At 32.6% G+C, this 9,101-nt stretch overlaps 1 long non-coding RNA gene across 1 annotated transcript; it reads left to right on the top strand.

Moving 5' to 3' along the window:
- Positions 1-1,237: 1,237 nt before the first annotated feature.
- Positions 1,238-3,111, top strand: LOC123541798 (uncharacterized). Its single transcript, XR_006684650.2, has 3 exons — positions 1,238-1,345; positions 1,699-1,815; positions 2,984-3,111. It is a non-coding gene; the product is annotated as an uncharacterized LOC123541798 (long non-coding RNA).
- The last annotated feature ends 5,990 nt before the right edge of the window (positions 3,112-9,101 follow it).

Raw genomic sequence — 9,101 nt, 5'->3', positions numbered from 1 at the left:
AAAAGAACTGAATTAATATCTAAAAGTAGTTCGAATTTCCATTTAACTTTCTGTATGAAATATCTAAGAATAGTCACATTTACTCTGTTTGGTTTTCAAATAATACTCAAAAAACGTGAATATATATGTTTAAACAAGGTTCTCTTGTTGTCCTTAACGATAAAAGAATGTTGATTTATATGCAAATTATTTTCTCCTGAAATTCTAATATTTAATTAAATGTTCCTGAAATGTTAAGAAACTCATAAATACTCTATCATATTTACCATCATTTAAAAGCATGCCAAACTTTATCAAGACAGAAATAAATCATAAGCGGCTTCGCGTAATATCACGTGCAATATATTTCGATTTCTCTAAATGTGTAAATGGAAACTGTTCCATTCTAGACTGTGCGTTATTTTTTATGTGTTATAGGAAGTAACTTAAGTTTTGTATTGTTTTGCTATTAACGTTATTATTAAGTATAAAATATTTAATATCGTAAGTAGTTTCAATCTCTTACTATGTCATAAAGTCGCGGTATGACGTCCTATTAACTGTTTTAGAGACGCTGAGAATGAAACAATACATAATATTATGAGTTGGTAACAAATATTGCTTTAAATATATTGTTTGTTATAAAGCTTACAGATATTGAGGGTATCACCTATTTCAGAGAAAAAAAAAAGAAAATGGAAAATGGGCTGCGGTCATCAGTCTTTACTGTAGTTTGGCAAATGTTGTGCAACAGAAAACAAGCTTATAAGGCAAAAAAGTAACTATTATACTTTTAAAGGTCTTCCAACAGATAAACTTGTCTTAATTTCAAAACACTAACTCGATCTTTGCGTCGTACGAAAAAAAAAAACTGTCATGGTAATGATTATTTTATTATGGTATATTTTATTGGAACCGTTATTTGTGTACTGCACTGGTTGTATTGAATATATATTCAATATATACACACATACTGATGAGCCATTCAAGGCGAAACTAGTCTGTGACTTTTTAACTAAAAGTTAAGAAAATATAACCGAGCGTCTGAAGTCATTTTATAATTTTAAGATTATATATATAAAAAATTGTGTCGTTACATTTGCACGTCTCGGATGTAAGACAATCTCATTTAATATTTCACGAGGTGATCTCACCTTTAGATTTTCACTTTGGCTAGGTGCTTTTAGATAAAATCGTGACATATACATATGATAAAGTATTCCTTTTTGGTGGAAAGATCATATTTTATCAAAGCAGAAGTCAAAGCAATCAGTTCTCTCACTACGCAGCAAATAATCATTTGGTCCAGACTACCTTCACATGATTAAAATGAAAACGTGTGTTATTTTTATTGCAGTATGTCTGGGTAAGAGAATTGCTTTTCTTATTTAAAATTCATTTGTCTTTGTTATTGTTGATTTATCGCCGGTTGAAATAATATTTCGCATTAATGTACCTTGGACAGCTGCATTAAGCGTAGCAAAATTTTAGTACTAGTAGAATTTTTCTTTCAACATTTTAGTGGTAAATTGAATGTTTCGCGTTCTAAATGCTCGGTGTAAGGTTTGTGACATATGTGAATACGAACTCTTAACGATAAATGTTAAGAATGTTATCACAACAATTTATTTATCAGAACAAGTGAGAAAAAATGTATAAACAGGGAACTGCACCAGAAGGGCAACGGGTCGTTAACGGCTGTTTTGTTTTAAATTTCAGTCATTGGAAGGGTTGTAACAAGTGATCCATGTGAAAACATCTATTGCCACTTTGGTCTTGGATTTGTTATGAACAGAGCATCTAGTATTACTTTTTGCGGTAGCGATGGTGTTACATGTAAGTTGTGAGAAACATTATGCAAAATATTTTTAGAATAGTGTTAAACATAACTTTAATATTTAATATTCAAGATATTTGCACCTATTTGTAATACTGCCATATTCACTCTTGAAACTGACTTAACACTGACTGGGGATATACCGTAAATTAAACATATTGTCATACGCCACTACCAATTTATCCTGTTTAAACTTTGACTTTCGCCTTTGACTTAGTTTTTCTTCATGCAAACGATTTCATAATCCAAGTTGTTGACTTTTTCTGAGAGAAATGCATGCAATCACTGAACATTAATTGTGACATTGACTTATGATCATGTAACGGAAAGTCGCCGTGTGATACCATGTTGTTTTTAAAATCCATTCATATATGAAGGTGTTATAGAGCGGACAAAAAAGGTACATAAAATCTGGTATCTATAAGAATTACTTTGACTTTTTGACCAAGCGATCTGCGTCTTGTACCTGAACTGAAACATTGCACACTACGTGTCCAATAGAAAAAAAAACACATTCTAAGGAAACCCCAAAGACAGAAAACAGTTTGACGTTGTTAAAGCAAACCACAACATAATATCACAACTATATCCCAACAAATTTGTAGCATGCAAGCGTACCTTGACCTGATACGATTTTTACAGTAAACATACAAACGATACATACACAAGCGCATGTTCAAACGGGACAGGGTAATACTAAATGCCCTTATTCCTCTTTTGGAATTACACGGACATACAAAATGTTCAAGTCTAACGCGATTGTTTTTCTCAGGTTCTCAACAAGTTTTCTCAAGTAGATAAGTACTCGAACTTCACCGTAAACAGTTATAACTACCGAGAGCCCCAGTATGAACTAGACAAACACACTTACATCAAATTATTTTTCACTTCAGACTTTCCATTGAATATAATGTTTCAACACGTCATTTATTATAGTTTCATTTGAGCTGTTAGAATTGAAAGACTGAAATGTTACCGATGAAATGTGTCCAAATTAACACTTTGTTTTATTTAGATAATGACATCTGTGATATCGCTTTTGACTTTCAATTAAATGTGATGTTCAACACGTCATTTATTGTAGTTTGATATGAGCTGTTAGTCTTAGAATGGAAAGATTGAAATGTTGCCAATGAAATTTATCCATATGAATACTTTTTTATTCAGATAATGACTACTGCGATTTCAAGAAAGCACACTGCAGAAACAGTACATTGGTTTTTAGCAAATTAGGAGCATGTTAAGTGAATTCAGAACATGTACTGGAAACCATTAAAATAAAGGAGACTATTTTCCTGTTTGTTATATGTTTTATTTGTACTAGAATAATAGTTGTTCCAGTATGTTTGAGGCATTATAAAACTAAAATATGGAGACACATCTATTTCTCCTTCTGGTTGGTCGATCATTTAAGATGCTACAGTGGCTAAAATATGGTAAAATTGAAATCCTTTCAATATTTTAGTTATTATTGTTGAACAAGTTACTTTTGGCACACTGCATCGTTAGTTTGTGTCACGAAATACTAAGTCAAAAGCCCACAATTGTATCTGTAAAAGTTTGATTTCTGAACAAAACATCCAATATCGGAAGAAATATATCACAAAATACCCACCGTATAAGTCACTGGCAGTTTTGGTTGTTTATTAACATTGTCGCAAAGAAATGTATGAGACTAACAATTGATTGGTTACATTTATATTGACTTTTATAAATTAAATATATAGTTTAAAAGTTTACGTGCCAAGCCCTATATAGCCAAAGCGCTGTTACGACGGGTTAGATAGGGAAAGCAGAAAGATGATATTTTCGCTTACAATGCGTGTTCGTAGTCTCTGTCATTCTTTGAAATAATTAATATTCATTGTTTTGTTATGAGATCTAGGATGTAAAGTTTCGAAAGTTAATTATTAAAGTAACAAAATGCTTTATCTCTAATTTAAACAGACAAAAAAAAAAAAAAAAAACGAAATATTATTATAATACAGTGTCCATGAAAACACAGATTAATTTTGAATGCAGTTGTATTATTTTATACACCTTCATTAGCGATTTGAATGATATGTACGTTTACATTTCTCGACCAGAAAGTATGCATATTAGCATGAAATCAAAAATCTATTCGATTTTCAGTGGCAGCTATACGCGGACCTAAAGCAAAAACAATTTACAGTTGTTTACAAACCTTATACAGATTGGGGTATGTCTCTGATAAATGGCTTCAAACCTATTCTGAAATTAATAATAAAACACATCGGTTGTAGTGAAAATGCTTTGCACCAAAGAAAACACGACAATGTATCACAGAAAACTTCCTTCGTACGCCGTAGCCTTGAAGTTTCTTTGATATAACAATTCAGAAGTTGAGTGGTTCAAAACTCTGTGTTCGCGGCATTTACAATGTTGTGATAAGGACAAAGATAAAAATAAAGTACAGATTTTATCAAGGTGAAAGCCGCCGTAACTAAATTTAGAGATGAATTCAAATTTTTTACCTTGCATTAGAATGTAGATCTTTGTTACCAAAAGTTTTGAAATTGCTTTACGATATAACTATGAAACTCTGTGCACTTATTAACCAACATTAGGTTAGTAAAACAATCAGACTAAAGTACTTGATCTTCTAAAAGAAGATCTGAGGATGATGTATTCACTTTTTTGTTCTGTTTATTTGGATTTCTTATATTGCTATTTTCAGTTTTGCAAATCTATTTTTAGCTCACCTGTCAGAGAGTGACAAGGTGAGCTATTGTGATCACCCTTCGTCAGTCCGTGCGTCCGTCCTTGCGTGCGTCAACAATTTCTTGTCTGCACGATAGTGGTTTCATTTATGATTTTATTTTAACCAAACTTGCACACAACTTGTATCACTACAAGATCTTGGTTCCTTTCTTCAACTGGCCAGATCCAATTATTGGTTCAGAGTTATGGCCCCTGCAAGGGCCAAAATAAGCTATTTTTACTTGTCTGCACAATGGCAGCTTTATTTATAATTTGATTGTTACCAAACTTACACACAACTTGTATCACTATAAGATATTGGTTCTTTTCTTGAACTGGCTAGATTCCGTTATGGGTTCCAGAGTTATGGCCCCTGAAAGGGCCCGAATTAGCTATTTTGACCTTGTCTGCACAATAGCAGCTTCATTTATGATTTGATTTTTACCAAACTTGCACACAACTTGTGTCACCATAAGATCTTGGTTCCTTTCTTGAACTGGCCAGATTCCTTTATGGGTTCCAGGGTGATGGGCCCTGAAACGGCCAGAATTAGCTATTCTGACCTTGTCTTTTTTTATTATTAGCCGTAGGAAAAAACCGAGACCACTTTTCTGTGGTACAACATAGATGGTACCTCCAAGTTTTAGGTGTATTTTGACATATCTGTACCTTGTAAGAATTTTTTTTCTTTTTGGTATAATTTCTTCCCGTTGTTGTTCCTGTCCTTTGGACTGAGATATTTTTTCTGAGTACTTAGATTAATTTTTTATTTCTTCCCTTTGTTGTTCCTGTCCTTTTGGCTCCATCAGTCAAAACTCCATTATGAATTATAGCCCCTGAAAAGGCCAGAAGTGGTTATTTCAATCTTGTCTGCACAATAGCAGCGTCATTTATGATTTGAATTTAAGCAAACTTTCACAAATCTTGTATAACTATGAGATCTCGGTCCCTATCTTGAACTGGGAAAATCTATAGTTATGGCCCCTGAAAGGGGTGTGGGGCTTGTTTTCCCTATATGGCTATATAAAAAACTGATTTCAAAACAATTTTACACGAAACCAGTATTCCTTGGGTGACCCTCTACTATATTCCTTCAAATAATTTTGATTCAGCAAAAAGACATGGCCCGAAGGGGTTTTGCTTATTTTCCCTATATGCCTATATAGAACTTTGAAAATCTTTTTTGTCAGAAACTGCTGGTCCGTTTTCAAAATAATTTTACACACAATAAGTTTCGTTGGTGACCCTCTACCAAATCCCTTCAAATAATTTTGATTCATTGAAAAGGTGGCCGCCTGGGGGAGGGGCTCATTTTTCCGTATGGCTATACAGAAAACTTCTTGTATGAAAGTAGTGGCCTGATTTGAAAATAATTTTATTTGAAGTAACTTTAAGAAAATTTCACTTATATTTTCTCATAATTATTTTGACTGATCTTGATTATGTCTTTTTGACCTTTTTGTCATTAAGTGCAATGATAACAGGTGAGCGATATAGGGCCATTATGGCCCTCTTGTTATTTGAACCAATGCGACGACTCGTTTCAAGAAACGTTTGGCTGAACCATCAAAATAGCGTCGAATGTAACAGGGTGAGAAAATGTGCAGTCAGAAACTGTTTCTTTGTCAGAGTTATGTCTATTATTTTACTTAGATAATTTGTTTTATCTTTTTTAATGTTTGTTCATGTCAACATTTCTTTGATATATACTTTAAAAGTTATCGCTTTTAGAATTTGTTTAAATATCAGACGAGTGAAATAGGTCAGGAACCATAGCCCTCTCATACAGAGTCATGCATTAATTAATATTTAGAAGACTGGTCAAATGGATTGCGGTTCGAAACTCCTGGTCATCCTTGTAATGATTTGCCTTAATTGGCATGGTGTCCTAAAGTTGGCATCATTTAAATTTAAGGACATTATTTATTTGAAAATGTTATCATAGGAATGTTAAGAGTTTTATATGTTTGACATAATGTAAAAAAAATTAGATTTAATGTTAGTGTAATGTATGAAACGTTCTTAAATGGAACATTTAATTAAACATATGGGCACATCGAAAATATTGCGTAATCTAACTGACAATCTATATTAAGCAAAACATGTTTTTTAAAGTTATTGTTAAAAGACATTTAAATGTAGACATTTAAATGTTAATCAAAATTAATTCTATTACTTAAAGGCGTACGCTTAAACCTCTGTATATGAGATAGGCAACATTTTTCCCAAACTTTGGAAATTGAAGGACAATCATCTACGAAACAAAGATATGCAAATAAAGTCATAGGTCATCAGAATTGAAAAATAGTTATCTGCCCTTAAAAACGGCATTTCCCCCATAAATGTTGGGAAATGTTGGGAAAAAATTCGCCCAACTCATATACAGAGACTCTTGCGTACGCCTGTAATACATAAAGTAAGTAATGGTAGAAATATAAATGCTAACAAGTTGTATTAACGTATGACGTATTTTTATATACTATTGTAGTTCTAACCCATACCTTTTCAGGTTTTCCTAAATATTTTGTGATATGTCTTTCTAATCTACAGTTGTTAATTTCCTTGTTTTTCATACTTATAGTCATGGCTACAACATACATATATTGTAACTTGCGGAAATTATGACTTTCCTAGCATCTTTTATTTCTCTATGACAAGATAGATAATGTACATTTTCTTGAAATTTGAAAACAATATTTCTTTTGTGTTTGTTTCATTCATTTTTGCTTTTAATGATAGATATTTACTTGTACCCGTAAAAAGTTTTTCATTACCCTGTGATAGTAAGTATAGCAGATTTTATACTCCCCGAAGAGCCAGCATATTGTTGCCGCTTTGTCCGACCTTCCGTCACACGTTTGTACGGAGTATAACTTATTAATGGCATTTGATGAAACTTCACATAATCATAGAGGCCATTGAGACAAGGTGAGGTGTTAAAGAATCATAACTCTACCTTATCTAGTTTTTTTAAACATCTCCCTTTATTGTACAAAATAGGGCTTCAGTTACGGCGTCTAGCAAGTTCATGAAGCGTTCGTGCGAGAGGGTGCCCGACAGTACGCAAAACAAGGCTGGGAATTTTTCTCTTGCGGGAAGACAATATCATTGCACCACTTTTGTTGTATACGAAACAGACACGGTTGCTTTGTCTTTCCATTAAATATAATGTAAATGAAAACATAATGATATGATATTTGCCTCCAACTTTTCTCCCAATCGAATATAATTATTCCTTTTCTTCAATATTCAGTCAACAGACATAGTGTTCAAACAGTATATTATTCGAGCAATATCAACTGAACAAAACACATATACGTCTTCTTGACGATTTTTGTAAAAGTCCTAAATCGCTACTTTGTGACATTCGTACTGGTTGAAAATCTTATCAATCAGACCAAATTAATAGCAGATCTTTGCACTAGACATTTTTGGTAGTTCATCAAATCCTGTTGTAATGCAATGCGCCCACTGCAACAGTTAATAATCATAAGTGACGCATCTGCCAGACTTTGATAATGGTTTAGGTTTTCCATTTCTACTTTTGTTTCCATATGCCGACCGCAGTGGTAAATAACCATAAAAGACGCATCTAATTGACTTTTATATTGTTAACCATTTATAAATATAACGAGTAGTTTAAGAGCTACAGTTTTGAAGTGAAATTATATTCTTGGATTGCTAAAACAATGATGATTTATGAATTAATTTAAGTTGTTCTCGTCGAATTTTTTAGACACAATTTAGATTTCATTTATGTATTAGAATATTGTTAGGCACAAAGGATTTAGAAATCCATCTTTATCATCTTTTGACAGTTTGATTTAATTTCCGTGCATCCAGATACAACAAGAGATCTAATACCGATCGAAGTTATGTTTAATTATCATCATTTGATACAAAAATTTCTTAAGATATGTTTCATAGTTTGTTTGATAGTATATAGCATTTGCTAACTTTTATTTTCTTGATGTCATGTTTGACATTTAAGTCCATAATTGCTTTCGTAGGGGCGTTTTCACAGCACATAATTGACATTAACAAACCTGGAGAAGCACATTGGTCATTGTCGTGCAATTAGGAGTATCTAAACAGCTCAAATATGACTCATTTTCCTTGACCATACTATGTCTTCCCCAAACAGTTATCCGCTTATCCAGCAGATATTGTTTAGGATAGTGCGATTAGTTAACCAATTCACTTTTTATTATCACCATATTTTTATCTTTCAAAGCGCTGCACACGAACATTTTTAACATGTCTGGCATTATTAAACTGTTATCTTAAGCTTACATGACGCTTTACCACAAAATAAAAGGGACTTACCCTCACGACCAATGCAGAAACGTTACATCTTCCTTTCATTTTTACAAATATTAATTTTTTATTTTCATGCATCGACTCAAATACATTTTATGCCTTACTTCGTGGAAATCAACATGTTGCAAAATGTTACAAAAACTATGGGCGAGTAAGGTTTAAGGTGCATACTTTTCGGAGATGAGTCATTCTCTCCTCTCTCCTCGAAATTATAAAAGTTATACTTATAATTAACATTTATCTT

The sequence above is a fragment of the Mercenaria mercenaria genome, chromosome 19 (genome assembly GCF_021730395.1).
Source record: "Mercenaria mercenaria strain notata chromosome 19, MADL_Memer_1, whole genome shotgun sequence".
NCBI lineage: Eukaryota > Metazoa > Mollusca > Bivalvia > Venerida > Veneridae > Mercenaria > Mercenaria mercenaria.
The sequence above is the reverse complement of the archived record's forward strand: the minus strand, read 5'-3'. Positions and strand labels throughout refer to the sequence as shown.